Consider the following 16517-nt stretch of genomic DNA (forward strand, 5'->3'; position numbering starts at 1 on the left):
TATTTAGAGGTGTCAGACCTAAGACCACGGGAGGCTGAGAGCTCCCAACAGCGCAGTCTCAAGGACACACGGCCACGCAAAAAAAGTTTGTACAGAACAGAATAAAGGAATGAGCTGATTTTTAAGCCCCAATCTTAAAGAACTCCTTTTTGAATTCAATTAAAGCTTGAATGTCGCATTAAAGAACAGTCAACGACAAAATATTCCTGTAGTTCACTTTTTTTTTTTTTTAGACAAAGTGTTGCTTTTGTTGCCCAGGCTGGAGTGCAATGGCGCGATCTTGGCTCACTGCAACCTCCACCTCCCCAGTTCAAGTGATTCTCCTTCCTCAGCATCCCAAGTAGCTGGTAGTACAGGCACCCATCACCAAACCCAGCTAATTTTTTGTATTTTTAGTAGAGATGGGGTTTCATCATGTTGACCAGGCTGGTCTCGAACTCCTGACCTCAGGTGATCCACCCACCTCAGCCTCCCAAAGTGCTGGGATTATAGGCATGAGACACTGTGCCCAGCCTGTAGTTCACTTCTAACATAAAAATTAATGTTAAAAATGGAAGGAAATGAATCCAAGCATGTGATAAAAGCTGGAGAGGAAGCAAGCTACCATGTGTTCAAACGCTTACCAGGTGCCATGCACAGTCAGCGATCATCTTATTTAATGAGCATAACAATCATTTCAAGATAGGTAGTGCCATCCCCATTTACAGATGTGGAAACTGAATTAGAAGATTTATTATAACACGCTAGGACAAAGTTGAAATTAGAACCCAACTTCAACTTCCATTATGTAAAATTGCCATCACATGAAAAGACAGAAATATGTCGGGACATACACGCATTTGCAATTTCCTTAGAAGAATCCCAATTTTAAACCATGACAGACACAGGTATTGTGGACAGAATGTAAAGAGGTATGAGATGAATAATCGGGTTAATAAGCTTTATTAGAGGCTCTGCTTTAAGTCTGATACAAAATGTTTACTTATATTCTACTTCAGGTGATTATCATTTCCTGAAAATAAAATCATGCCACTAATAGTACTGTGATCATGCAAAGTGTATATTTTTAACAACATATTCAAGCCTCAGCTGCATTGCCATGGAGACTTCTGCATAAAACAATCACATCTGGAGATATTTATTTTGTAAAGCTAAATCTGAACAAGTGCCTCCAAGACAGTAAGCTGTTCTCAATTTTATATTTTGGAAATGGGGACAGCTGACAACAGTCCAAGCAAACTCCAGAGATGATGGGTCTGTGTTTTTCTCTGACTCACATTGTAGGCAATTTTCAGCCTACACTCTCATAACCTCCTAACATTTTAAATCAATCCGTGTGCACAGATTTGCTTCATAATCTGGGTTTTGGTGACCACTCAGAGGCATCTAAAGAGATGAGGCCAAAATCTGTAACCTGTGCTCCAGGAGGTTCTTCCAAAATGGACAAATACCAGTACTGAGAGACCTCACCAGAGGTTCCTAACTCAGCCAGCACTACCATGTGTCTAATCCCCAGGTGAAGGTCACCTGCTGCCTATCTGGCTCCTGAGAATTGCTGACTGCATGTCTCTATTGTCAGGCTCCTCACATTTCTCGTTGTTTACTTCTGTGTCTCCCCGGTACACCCTGAGTGCTTTGGAGGCAGCCCCACATACAACTCACACCAGGCTCCCGTAGCATTGAGGCTGATGTGAGCTGTATTTCATCTAAGATGACACCAATTGTAAAACCCATATAAGAAATAAAGAATGGTACTAATTAAACAATGACACATTATCAATTGTTAGATCTATCCCAATTCCAGAGTTGTTAAAACATTAATAAATGCACATCTTAGAATTGATGAAATCAGTACCCAATTATGTTTGTATTCTTGGTGCTGTTACTGGTGTTACCCATCTAAGCAACCTGAAATAACAACTGTAGATGGAAATCCAGTGGCACTGCGCACCTCAACGCACAGTGCGTTCGTGCACAACAGCACTTTGGGACAAAGCTCCAAACAGGGAATTCGGCAATGATTGCCCGACTGCTCCAGATCACAGAGTAGCCAGGGAAGAGCCAAGGACTTGGGAGTGCGCTGGCACCTGGCACCTGGCACCTGGAGCCATCCAGACCAGCTATTCCATCACCAGGTTATCTCCAAGTCCCTGGGGTTCCGGGGCAGCCTCTTTGCTGGGATTATGCCACTGCCCACAACCTGTTTGCATTTGAGCCAAGTTTGGAAACACAACTCTGTTCTTTAAACTCTGCTGTGTCTCATCCCCCTCCTACAGATATCAAAAGGAAAACCCACCAGGCTAAGTCTCATGTATCTGCAGAGTCCATTTAGGAAATGTCCAGCAGTCATCTGGGCTCAGCTGGCAGAAACTCAACACCAGCCTGAAGCAGTGTGGATTTTCGACCTGTGAGTCAATTGCTGCTTTCTGGGAAAGAGCAGATTAAGCAGGGATTTAAGGGATTGAAGCTGAAAATGGCTATTTGGTGATCTGGAGTTTTCCAAAAGGTTGATAAAATCTCAGAAGCTTATCTTTCTGCAATTTGAAGGAGGTTATAAAAATGAATTTCCTGGAACTGGGCCCTTAAGCCATCTGTGAATGCTTCCATTGCCTGGGACTGCAGATAAGAGGCTGTAGGGCTGTGACTGTGGACGCTCGGGTCAAGGAGCTTCTTGTGCTTTTGGTACAGAAACACCCCCAGCCGGTGCCGGTGACAGGCGGGTGGGTAGTTTTACCCTGGGGACCACTTCAGGTACTAAGGAACACTGGGGAAAATCAGAGATGAGAAAGGACTGACCCCCGACCCCTGGCCTTCCCCCACCACCTTACGCTTTTTCATAAGCAAGTATTTTTTTTTAATCCGGGACCAAAAACATGTATGGCTTTATTTGTGTAGGGAATTTTATTATCATTTCTGGCCCCAGAAGGCAATTCTAAAAAATTGATCATTCCAAAAATATCTAAATTAGGGTTAGCTTTTCAGAACAAAAGATGTCTAAGACCATGATGTTTGTGTCACATTCTGGGTGGCCTAGCACTTTATGTAAATTGTTTTGTTAAAACAAAACAAAACAAAACAAAAAACTAGCCTTTAGAATGACAAGAATGACAAACAAATATCCTAAGATGTATGTTTACTTTGTTAAATAAAATCTACTTTAAAATATCACTATTCTGGTCCTTTCTGTCATATAAGGGCCAGTGCTGGGTTTCACCCTGGCATATGAAGGTAATTTTAGCTGCAATTCAAGGGTTCACTGCAAAAAAAAAAAAAAATACAAAAGATGACCTGAGTACCCCTTTCACTCAGGTGTAATGTATAAGCTTAAAATGATGAATTAAAATAAAAGTCAAGTAATGCAAGTCTTAATTCACTGTTGTAAATTACTGTGTTTAAAAGGGGTACATAAATAATGCAGGTTACCCAGGTTCACAATTTCACTGGTGACCTGACATGTGAAAAGCTATGTCACCATTTCATCATTTCCTGAGGAATTACACCTTGCATCTGGACTCCCAGAAAAATCTAAAGCTATATGCACACTGGTGGACTCCACCGGCTCCCTGCTGGCTGCACATCTGAGGGCCTTTATGAGGGCTCTGCATTCTCCCCATGTCTGGATGACCCCACAGATGAGCTCCCATACCATCTGTTCCAGATTCTAGAACGGGAAGAACTGTACATTCTGTGCAGTACTCATCCTCTTCCTGGTTTTCCCCTCATTGGTGTTCTAGGGTCAGTGAGTTCCAAGTCCCTGGAGCAATGCCTGTGTTGCGTTCCTGTGAGGCACACACTTAACCCAAGTGGTCTTGAGGATGAAAGTGGGTCACGAAGGCATTCTCCACTTGGAAGACGGGGAATATGGCTGGGAGTTCTCAAAGGAAAGAAAGGCGGGGGTCTCGGTCTCTCTCACAGAAGTAGACCAGCCATGGACAACAGCAACACAGGTACCCCAGACCAATGTGGAAAAAGAGGACCCTAGAAAGCTCTTGGGGTTGGGGGTGAATTTATTATTTATGCTCCTAAAACTGTAGACAAACTTAATGAAAACCAAGTCAGTTTTGAAAGTCCTTTTAGCCTCTTCCCCATAGACCATGTGGCCTACAGAGTATAATAAGTTATCTCCAAATGGAAGCTGAACTGAATTAACTGTGTTTGAAACAGAAAATAAAATAATAGTAATAGTCCTCAATGGACTCTGTCAGACACACACACGCACACATAACTTCAATAGCAAAGATCAACTTTAAATGAAAACAAAAAATACAATATGAAAGGAATGCAAAAGGTACTACAAAGTAATCCCTAAACCAAATATCTTTTATATTCTCTAAAAGTCTCTTAAACTTTTCAGGATATGTGAAAATAATTAATACTGTGAAACTTTTCTTTCATGCTCCAATTAAGATATTCAGAGATCCACCATCCATATTAATGTCATAAAGTATATTAAGTTCTTAAAATACACAAAGATTTTACAATACGCAGTACGAGTACCAAAGAAGAAAGGGGAGGACGAGAAGTCAATGGTTTTAATAAGAAATAAAGCCTATTTCTGGTTTTCTCGGATCTACAGACCAAGAGGGCGCTCTTCTCAAGATTAAAGTGAATTCCATTCGAGAGGATGCAAAAAGAGGAAAGCTCGCTCATTCTGTTTGGAGAACGCCTTTTTAACTGAACCGAAGAACACCAGCTGCTATGCTACTCGTGTGTGTGTGTGTGTGTGTGTGTGTGTGTGTGTGTGTGTCAGAGAGAGAGGGAGGGAGGGGAGAAGAGTGCAGTGTTATACAATTTAACTGGGACATGTCTTCTGATGAAGGCATATTTGGAATGAGTTAAACAGGATGAAGTCCTCAATTTTCCGATTTTTTCCCTGCTTTTGATGGAAGATAGACCTTTAACATCACAGCTTTAACAATTTTTATGTGTTTCACATCCCACCAAATAGGGACATGTGGAGATCTGCCAAGTCTAAACAGCTTATCTTTCAAATTCTTTCTCGCATTCCCTATGCTGTGCAAAATGTCAAAATACTTTCCTGGTGATACTGCCGTCGAGGGCTCTTCCTGGTTGCCGCACTTCCTCGGGGAGTCTTTTAAATAATTACCTACCCAACTAAATAAGTGTATGGAGACAAGAGACTGTATTTTAGGGCTACTTGGGCAGAATTAAAAGTGCGCAGCACGCGCGGGCCCCACACGCTCCCGGTGGGATTGCGAGCGGAACATTCCCAACCCCTCTGGAAGCCGCTTGGCCGCCTCCGCTGAAGCTGGACCCTGGCCCCAGCTCCTTCCCCGAAATTCCACTCCCAGGGATAAGCCCCACGGCCACACAGCAGGGACGCACTGGTACGTTGCTCCAACCGAGGCAAGTTGGACAAAACCACATTGACCTTTATCACGTCCTGCTGGGGTCTCATCTTTTCAAGTCTAAAACGGAGTCTCGCTCCGTCGCGCAGGCTGGAGTGCAGTGGTGCGATCTCGGCTCACTGCAACCTCTGCCATCTGGATTCAAGCGATTCTCCTGCCTCAGCCTCCCGAGTAGCTGGGACTACAGGCACGGGCCACCATGCCAGGATAATTTTTTGTATTTTTAGTAGAGAAGGGGTTTCGCCATGTTGGCCAGGCTGGTTTCGAACTCCTGGCCTCAAGTGATCCACACGCCTCAGCCTCCCAAAATGCTGGGATTACAGGTGTGAGCCACTGCACTTCGCCTCAATTCTATTATTTTAAATTCCACTTCATTCACACACACAAAATGCTGGTGTGGTGAATAAAAGATAACCACACACAGATGCAGCAGGCACTCACACTTTTTTCGGATAGCGAAACCTCACAGACTGTAAATGGAGAATGGACTTCCTAGCTTCTGTCCTGTTTGCCTGTGCTGCTTGTGTCATGCTTGTTTTAACCGCTGTGGCTGTGAGGTTCTGCAAAATGGCTCTCCCCATCTCCATGGACCCCCAGGGCCTAAGAATGCCCTAAAAAAGAATCTTAAAACTTCTCCAGAGAGAGCACACTCTGTATGATCCCATCACATTAAATTCAAGAACAGAGGCATCTGTCTATGGGGAAAGAAGTCAGAATTGTGATGACGTTCTGCCGGGGTGTGGCAAAGGTGGGGACGAGGGAGGTTTCTGGGGTGCAGGAAACATTCTTGGCTTGTTGCGGGTGGTGACTACATGGGTGTATACGTCGGTAAAAACTCATCGAGCTGTGCACTTGTGATTTTTGCACTTTGTTGTATTTCAATAAAATTAGAGAAAAAGGGATGTGCTCAAGCCTGTTCACAGCAGCACTATCCACAATTGCCCCAGCTGGAAACAGTTCAAGGGACTGAGAAACGATGGGGTATATTCATGGAACGGAGTCCCCGGCCACACCCGGGCAGGCCAGCCACAGCACCCGCAGCAAGCTGAACCAGGCACAAAAGAAGACAAACTGGGTGACTCCATTCCTATAAAAGTCAAAGCCTAACAAGATGACTTTGGATCCTGGTTACTCTTGAGGGCTAATGACTAGAAGAGGACCCCAGGGACTTCGTGCCTTCTGGTAATGTTCTGGTTCGTAGTCTGGGTTCACTGGTATGTTCACTTTGGGGAAAATTCACTGAGCTGTGCCCTTCCCCTTTGATATGTTTCTGTAAGTTTCTAAACTTCAATAAAAGTTAGCTCCCCAAAAAAGTGTCCATGGCATTTAAAAATTACTAGCAAAATAGTAAAATATAGGCCAAATGTTGTAGTACAAATAATGATTTCTTAAAAGCTTACATTTGCATAACATTTTTCAATTTCCAAACATATACTTAGTATTGTGGTTTTAGAGGTAAAATTAACTTTTCTCCCTTATTCTCACAGAACTCAAAATCATTGTGCTTTCATCTGCATTTGTTTTATTATCATCATTTTGTTTTGACTAATGTAAGATAGATGTGATCCCAAAGATGTGAAAATAATTATTCATCATTAACTCCCCTGAAAGGACAATTTAGATGAATAAAATAATATTTCTGTTTCATTTAATAATGGAAGACATAGAAACAAAACAGTCCCTACTACTGTTTAGAGTTACACAATATTTCTACCCTAATTTGAAAACAACAAGAGTTGATACATTCTTGGCAAAAAAAAAAAAAAAAAAAGCACGAAAAATGTGAGAAACAGTGAATTTCTAATATGTAACATGTCTCTGTGCTGTAGTATGACTAAGATTTGTACATGTGAGGTACATGCTCTATTCTGCTTCTCATTAGAGACTGAGTTTGCGGAGCAGAAAAGCTCCCAAGAAACCACACGCCTTGAGGAAATGAGGGTGTTTTCTTGGCTTCTCTTAGGAACAACATGTGACTGCAGTTCTGGTCTCATTTTCCCCGTCATACAATTTTGTTGACTCATGTTTCACTTCTTTTCTTCCCTTTCTCCCACTAAACGGGGGTGGACATTAAATGTTCCTGCTTGGGGAATAGGATGGCCTGGAGGGAATGACCATGAAGACCGGCACTTCACCTCCAGGTCATTGGTCTTTGTCCAGCTGCAAGCAGATGTGACTATGATTAGTTGCCATGGGTCAGTGGTTCCTTGGATGGCTGTGTGTGAAATGAGTTGGTGGGCTTCGTGTGTGTCCGCTGGGACCCACGGGTGGAAACACTGTTGGGAGGAATGATCTGTGGAGGCATGACCTGGGGCGAGCCTTCCCGTGCTTGTGAGTCACTGACCTGACGCACTAGCACAGTGGGGCAAGGCCAGCGCGTCCCCAGCATCCGGGTCCCACGGAGCCCCTCCCAAACCAAGTGTCGGCTCCAGGCAAATATGTAGACTTGAGAGACATTTCGTTCTCTCAATGAAACTCAAACTCCCTAATTCCAGAGGAGGAATCTCCCACCCATAGAGTTGTCACTCTTAGCTACTCTCCCGGGTTCCCTGGATTCTTTTCCCACCAGCCCTGCTCCCATCCTTTGTAACTTTCATCTTTAGCCCCTTCATTCCACCAATGCCTATTCTACAGGCACCCTTTGAGGAACAGCAAATTTTACCCAGACGGGCACGAAAAAAGATGTTGGACTATTTCTTCCAACTTTGGAGAACTGTGCAGCTCCCGGCTGTGCTGAAGGGCAGGGAGTTCTCCCAGCTATTCCCGGTTTTCATCTTCCACAGCCTACTCCTGCACCGGCCATGTGGGCTTGTGCCTTCACTTTCAACATCTGACTCCCAAGCCCAGCCCACGCAAGACAGCCCCAAGGCCCCATGCCCAAGACTGGGGTGAGTGGGTGGGGCAGGGGAAGCACCAGCAGGCCTGTGCCAGGCACTCCTTCACAGCTCCTGGCAGTGCCCAGTCGTACTTATCTTTTTCTTAACAGATGGTGAGATTTACTTCCCATCTACTGCACGCCTGCATGGGCCAGGCACCCCTCAATGCTAAGAATACAGAGCTGAGTGTGTGAGCAAGCCAGATAGGGAAAGGTGAAATTACAATACAACATGGGCTGCAAGAGAGGTGAGCAGAGACCCAGAGGCATGCCAGAGGGGGACTCAGGGACCCCCAAAGTAGGGCGCACTTCAGCTGAGTTGTGAAAAGTCAGGGCTGTTCACCTAGGAAGAACCCAGGATGAGGGAAAGATGGTGAGAACAGGCTGCCAGACAGGCACAGGTGCGAGCCGGTACAGAATTAAGACAGCACATTCCTGAGGCAGACAGGAGTTTAACTTTTGAGATCTTGGCCGCACAGCCTGATAGCATAAAGACCTTGAACCCACGCCTGACTTACAGCAGAGGCACAGTCTTCTCCGCCTTAATTCTCCTTAGTCCCAGTAACACTGACTCTGATAAAGGAGTCTATAATTGCTGTCTGAAAAGTGATAGCACATTTACGGGAAGACTTAAAGAAATTCCAACAACTGGGCATTAAGTGTCTTCTTTATTAATTCCTAATCATAAATAAATTACTTTTTTTTGAGGTGGAGTCTCGCTCTGTTGCCCACGCTGGAGTGCTATGGCGCGATCTCAGCTCACTGCAACCTCCCCCTCCCAGGTTCAGGCAATTCTCCTGTCTCAGCCTCCCAAGTAGCTGGGATTACAGGTGCCTGCCACCATGCCTGGCTGATTTTTCTATTTTTAGTAGAGACGTGGTTTCACCATGTTGGCCAGGCTGGTCTCGAACTCCTGACCTCAGGTGAACCACCCACCTCGGCCTCCCAAAATGCTGTGATTACAGGAGTGAGCCACCACTCCCAGCCAAGTAAATTACATTTTAATCTGTTCCATCTACAATCTCCAAATTTATAATAACATTTAATTTTAAAGCATGTTTCTACACATAATTATGTGTATGTATATTATATATAAGTATAATTATATGCATATATGTATGTGTGTGTGTATATATATATAAAGTATAATGTGCTGTCTTTATGCCCATCAACATGATTAATTGGAGTAGGAGAAGGTTTGTAAAAGAAATGCCCTACAGGTTGAATATTCCTAACCCCAAAATCCAAAATACAAAATGCTCCAAAATATAAAACTTTTTGAGCACCAACGTGATACCACACATGGAAAACTCCATGCCTTCTGACCCCACCTACAACCTTTACTGCATTCAGCCTTCAGAAGAACTCCCAACTGAGTCTAGATTTGAAACCAGAGGATCACTTAGCTCCTAACAGAATATCACTTAGCTCCTATCAGAGGATCACTTAGCCAGCAGCTGCTGTCTATCCCTCTGTGGTCCAGGAAGTGCACTGCACATTGTCACATTAAGCGAGAAATTCCAAACAAATGGTGTAGCTTAATGCCATGATCCATAGGTTTACTGGAAGGCTAGCAAGAGGGAGTAGGCAGATAGTTTCCCATCAACAGAACTCTCTTTGAAGCGTATCTTGAAGGCTCTGTTTGCCTCTGGGAAGCGATACACAGCACAGAAGCGGGAGGGTGGCTTTGCTCTGAGGAAGACACAGCAGCGCCCATGTTCTATTTATCCCACTGCGTTCCACCAGCTGATCCTTTAAGGAGCCCTACAGTTTGTAACATACTTTAAAAGGAAACATGAAAAGCCTAAATGACTAGTGAAATATTTCAAGCATGACGGACATGCAACTCAAAAACAGAGTTTAGTAAAACCAGTGGTGGCAATCTGACCACTTTTTTTCCTTAAACAATTAAATATTCTAAATCATTGCTGATTTTGTGCTCATCTTCTCCCCCAGAATAGTGACATCACTAATCTCTTCCAGGGGAGATTTGGAATGTAACCCAAGTTATATGACCTCCTGCCATTCTCTGTGTGTCCCCATCCTAAAAAGATAAATTCCTCTTCTAAAAAGCAGTCTTAGGTAAGCCCTCCTTTTCCACAAAACTGGGGAATACGTGACTGGACAGGCCTGCTACTCTTACTCGCTTGGTAGCAATTTAATGAGAACTTACTATGTGCTTGCCACTGTACTTGCAATCTGGAGGGTAAAGGATGACTTAGACATGAGCTGTGTTCTCAAGGAGCTTGCCAGTTAAGAGGAGAGAAACTGTGGCCCCTACCACGATAAGCCCATTGCAAGGAAGGTGGCCGGACAAGCCAGCAGGAGCACAGTTCCCGGGGAGGAGGTCTGTGTGCCAGCAGAACAGCCCAGGTGTCGGCTTCAGCCCTGCACAGGGCTGTCTGAAGGCCAGAGTGCTGCAAGGACACTGGTGGGGCAGCTGCCTGTGACCACAAAAGGCCAAGTGTTTTCCACCTCATTTTCTAGCAGGCCTTGGGTAGGGTCTAAAGGTTTAGAGATGAGGGAGACCTATCCCATTCGCTGGATTGTGACATTCATCTGTGAGACTTGTGTCAAGTGTATTAGCATGAGGAAGGAAGGGAAGTGAGGAGACTTGCAAGGCAGTCCTTGCCCTTGGGGATGGGAGCGAGAGCAGGGCAGCTGCAGGAAGGTGGGAGAAGACGAGTGCAAGGGAGGGAGGCAGGTCATGGCTCAAGGACCAATTCAGTGTCATGGGGGGAAGACAGGAGGTTTCCCAATGAGTACCACTGAAAGGATGGTGATTCCACCAGGAACAGGGGGAAAGGAGGGAAAGGAAGGGAAGGGGGAAGGCAGGAAGGGAAGGGGGAAGGGAGGAAGGGAAGGGAAAGGAGGCAAAGAAAAGACAAGACTGTGACTGACCTTATCTTATGACAGGAGAAGGTAATAGGTCTCATTTTCTTAGCTGGTGATTCTACTGTCAATTAGACAAATTTTATATGAAGATTTTTATTCTACGAATGAAGCTGTATATCTCATGTTCTTCTTATCTATTAAATCTTACCTGTTTTAAAATCTTATCTAACATTTCAGCCTCCTCCCCATGAAATCTCCAGCTAGAGACAAGACACCTATATAATGTTTAAGATGTGCAAGAGTTGTCCTGGGCCCCAAGCGACAGGGTGAATAGGGCATGGTTTCTACCTTCGGGCATATTCTAGTCTGGGGGGAAAAACACATCAAAAAAACTAAATGACTTCACAGGATGATTGCAACAAAACTACAAGACGCTGGAGAAGGAAAAATGATTTTGGACGAGGATGATACCCGCGAGGAAGAGGTGAAGACGGCAGGGGAGGATGGCCACTTGCTGAGTGGTGCTGCCCCGTCAGGAACCAGCAGGCACTGTGAATGTGCGTCCTCGAGGGAGCAGGTGAACTGGACCTCAGAGTCCAGAACCACAGGGAGGATGTCAGTGCCCGGGAAAGCAAAGGAGGAAATTCCAGAAAGAGAAAGCAAGGGAACCAAATATGGAGATGAGAACGTGCACAGGGAGTTTGAAGAACATTGGGAAGTTTAAAGAGGGTTGAAGCCCTGGTGTATTTACAGGTGTAACTGGAAATGCGGAGGTCGGCCTTGCGGTGAGGGATTTGCATCCACTCTAACCCAGCTACAGTCTATTCGTGCCCCAGACCGGGGGGGGGTCTATCCGATACTTCCAGCAACAAGGATAGAAAATAGATATTCTTTCCTGTGGGATAGGACTAACCACGCACTCACTATGCATTCAACAAATGCATTCTATTGATTAATTTAATATTACTTCCATTTCACAGAGGGACTATTAAATAGTCTCTATGATAGCAATCATAGCTGTTCATCTCTTTTGTCAGACACCAGACATGTCTTTAAAAAAATCTTCATGTTTAGACTAATCCCGGCCAGCCAGAATGAAACTAAAGTGTAGTTTTCATAACTGCACTCACTTGCAAAGCCACTTTTCAAAAATAAATGGAAGAATTTATACTATTTATAAACGATAGATTCTGAAATGCTGCTGCACAGCTCCCAACACCCAAAGAAATCACTCTTGAAAACATCACCTTCTAAGGATAATATTATCTGATTTGTATCTTTAAAACCAGGTTTGAAAACTCAAACATAATGTAAATAGAAACTGCACGTAACAAACCCTACAGAATAACGAACATGTGGAAGAGATCCTGCGGCAAACCTTCCCTGCGTCTGACAAGTGGTCAGAGATCCATCTGGGAGACTTCCATGTGACATCCTTCCAAGGCCACGAGCAAATGTGAGAGCAACAGCAACTAAAACCCTCCATAAGAATATGGAAGATAATGGCTGGTAAACCAAAAATGCTACTCTGCAAACCGTAAGTGCTACTTCCAAAGGACCTACCTAAAAGCACAAGTACATTTGTGGTTAAAGAAGAAAAAATGAGGTATACCACAGAGAAAAGTTGAACTTTTGCTTGTCAAAGCCATGGTTTCTCAATGACATATGCTGGTATTTGAACAGTGGCAGAGGGTGCCAAGAGCTATCTCTCCAGGACCCTGTGAGACACTGTGGTCAACTGTACAAGGTCAGTGCGTGTTGAGGCCTCCTTTCCAAACCACACTTCCCCACTATAACCCTGAGAGTGGAGTCTCACTCTTAAGACATGAAAAAAGAGAATACATAAATTGAGTTTACCAGCACCTCTTGAAACCAAATGGTCTAATTAATTGACAAGCATAATGCTATGTAGCTATAGATATGTGCTACAACTTCATAAACTCTTGCCTTTTCCAAAGGAACCTAAGAAGAATATTTAGCAGCCTTAAGCCATTCATAATTTATTATAAAAATAAATAAGAAATACATAAAATATGGAAAATATAATTCATTCCATGTCCCTGGTCCTTCAATTTGAATGAGTAATACACAAATAGCCCTCGTTTCTTTCTTTCCTCACTGACATTCATTGAATACTTATTTTCCCATTGCCTACAGTGCATACAATACAACAAGGCTATGAGATTTGTAGAAATAGAAATATGGTTCCTAAAGACAAAGAACTTGTATTAAGCATGTTAACATCTAGAAAATTCTAGAAAACCTTTTGCTACCACATACTGTGAAGCTTAAATGAGCAGAAGTCACGTGGAGCCAAAGCGAACCGGGCAGCACTCAAGAAGGTAAAATTTAAGCCGGGCGCAGTGGCTCACACCTGTAATCCCAGCACTTTGGGAGGCCGAGGTGGGCGGATCACGAGGTCAGGAGTTCAAGACCAGCCTGGCCAATATGGTGAAACCCCGTCTCTACTAAAAAAATACAAAAATTAGCTGGGCGTGGTGGCGCACGCCTGTAGTCCCAGATACTCGGGCGGCTAAGGCAGGAGAATCGCTTGAACCCGGGAGGCGGAGGTTGCAGTGAGCCAAGATCGTGCCACTGCACTCCAGCCTGGGTGACAAGAGTGAGACTTCATCTCAAAAAAAAAGAAAAGAAAATTTAAATGGTAATAAATATTTTGAATTTGAAAATGTATTTCCATCTATTTACACCAACTATGTGCCTCTTCTTTATTAAAAAATAGTCAATCTGAAATTGCCAGGTGATATAAATGATAATTTAATAAATAAGATAATAAACAATGTTAACTTTTTGGTTGTTGCTTTGACTTCAATTTCAGTTTAACTAGAGCTTTTGGTAGTCTTACTATGCAAAGAAACTGATACACTGTAGTTCCCACAATACATATATTTTAAATCCTTAAATCGTTAAATATCTTCAAAAAATAAAGATTATGTTCAGCATAGTTTTAATATTAGATGTCTTTCATTGCATTTCATAGCATTAAAAGTGGAAAATACATGTATGATAGATATATGCAGCCTTGATCTGTCACCAAAATATTTATTTAACCTGAGGATCTCATTCGCCGGTGATCCTGAGCAATCTACGGGATCCTTTGCGGATGCAAAGACTTCAGATGACATGGGGCCGCCCAGTCCCTGGAGTGAGGCCCTTGGCTTCCAAAGCCATTTCTGACACGTGTGCCCTTTGCTCAGTTTTCAGAACTACACTCAATGGTTTTTTCCATCTTGTTAATTTGCACATTTTACCTTTTTAAGGCAATACTCTCCAGACCTTGTTTTCTTTTCAAAAAGTCACCATTTCCTCCTCTTCCGTCTAGCCTTAATTGTTTTATTTTTATTTTTTAGCCCAATTGACCCTAATTAGGTGGTTCTAACTCACTCAGTCCAGTGACTAATTGCATGATTCACTCTCCAGTCAGGACATATTTGTTCTAAACTTTGTGCAAATCTAAAACAAACTGAAAGTATTCCATTAACAATACTACTTAAAAAAAATTTTTAAGCGTGTCTACAAAATCTAGGTGGAGCAAAACACAAGATGGGAAATCTTATTTTAGCCTAAGGAGGTGAAGGAATCAACATTGTCCATCTTTCCTCTTCTGTTGTACTCTGCTGACTAGACAGGAAACTGGCTTAACATGAATTTTCCTTTTCAAAAACCAGAGCAAATCTTTACTGAAACAATTCACTATGCTGAGTTTATTGTCCAGTTCTTGGACTTTTTGGTTCATAAAAACAAGTGAAACTAAAGGTGTATTGTTAAGAACGTGTTTGCAACGTGATAAAATATTCTAATTTAAAATAGAAATAGGTCAGTCAACCTAATTTAATTATATTAATTTAATGGCCACAGAAATCAGACCAAGAAAGGAAGTGGGAGCTAAGTGCTGCCTTCTCCTCCGGCATCTGTTCTTGTGCAACAGTTGAATCTGTAGGTGGACTAGTCAGCTGACATGCATGGCATAGTAGGGCCACAGACAAATATCAGCTTCCCAGACAGCTCTTTCTTCTTTATGTAATGGATGTAAAGCTGCATCCCCCTTACTCTGAAGGCTGCTGTACATGGATCATGCTACCCGGCAACCTAATCTTACATCTCTCTCGTTCACTCTGAAGTCAGGAGCCATTCTTCTATCTCATGCCATCTCTGCTCCGTGCCACCTGTATTAGTCTGTTCTCACACTGCTAATAAAGACATACCCAAGACTGTGTAATTTATAAAGAAAAAAGGTTTAATGAACTCATAGTTCCACATGGCTGGGGAGACCTCACAATCATGGCAGAAGACAAAGGAAGAGCAAAGCCACATCTTACATGGCGGCAGTCTAGAGAGCTTGAGCAGGGGAACTCCCATTTATAAAACCATCAGACCTCGAGACTTATTCGCTACCAGGAGAACAGTATGGGGTAGACTGCCCCCATGATTCAATTATCCCCACCTGGCTCCGCCCTTAACACGTGGGGATTATTACAATTCAAGGTGAGATGTGGGTGGGGATACAGTGAAACCACATCACACCATTACAGGTAACCTCTCCACACAGGACAGGCCTGTGACTTACTGAACTCATAGATCCCTAGTAGTCACGGCCAACTAAAACCAAGTATCACCACGGCAAGGGTGGTACAAAAGACCATCTCTGGCCCAAGCTTTCTAGAGATGAAGATGGAATGCATGCCTCTCATGCTCACACACAGTATGACTTTTTTTTTCTGTTTAATGGGTACTGAGTTTCAGTTTTGCAAGAGGAAAAGAGTTCTGGAGTGGATGGTGGGGACGGTCACACAACAATATGACTGTACTCACAGCTGGTGAACTCTACACTTAAAAATGGTCAAAGTGGACCGGGCGCGGTGGCTCACGCCTGTAATCCCAGCACTTTGGGAGGCCGAGGCAGGCAGACCACGAGGTCAGGAGATGGAGACCACGGTGAAACCTTGTCTCTACTAAAAATACAAAAAATTAGCCGGGCACGGTGGAGGGCACCTGCAGTCCCAGCTACTCGGGAGGCTGAGGCAGGAGAATGGCGTGAACCCGGGAAGCGGAGCTTGCAGTGAGCTGAGATTGCGCCACTGCACTCCAGCCTGGGTGAGAGAGCGAGACTCTGTCTCAGAAAAAAAAAGGTCAAAATAGTACATTTTATGTTATGTGTATTTTACCACAATTTTAAAAATGTGAAAAAGATTTGTTCACCAATTCCATGAACTCCCCTTACAGCCCCAATGTGGTGACAGCAGAGCTCACCACAGGAGAGGATAAGAGGCAGCCTGCTCCCCAGGAAGGGGAGAATGGAGCCCCCGCACACCGCCCTGGCGCAGGAAGCCCCCCGACCTATCACAACTTCACCCAGAAAGGACTGCCTCTGACGGAATTCCACAGCCAAGCTATTAGCTCTTGGGCAATTTTGGATTCTC

The 16517-nt window shown here is 43.8% G+C and overlaps 1 protein-coding gene across 1 annotated transcript in view; it reads right to left on the minus strand.

Annotated features, from left to right (window-relative positions):
* Positions 1-16517, minus strand: part of COL4A1 (collagen type IV alpha 1 chain) — a 157929-nt gene that overhangs the window by 95514 nt on the left and 45898 nt on the right. The gene's annotated exons all lie outside the window — the stretch shown is intronic.

Source organism: Pongo pygmaeus, chromosome 14 (assembly GCF_028885625.2).
Source record: "Pongo pygmaeus isolate AG05252 chromosome 14, NHGRI_mPonPyg2-v2.0_pri, whole genome shotgun sequence".
Lineage (NCBI taxonomy): Eukaryota > Metazoa > Chordata > Mammalia > Primates > Hominidae > Pongo > Pongo pygmaeus.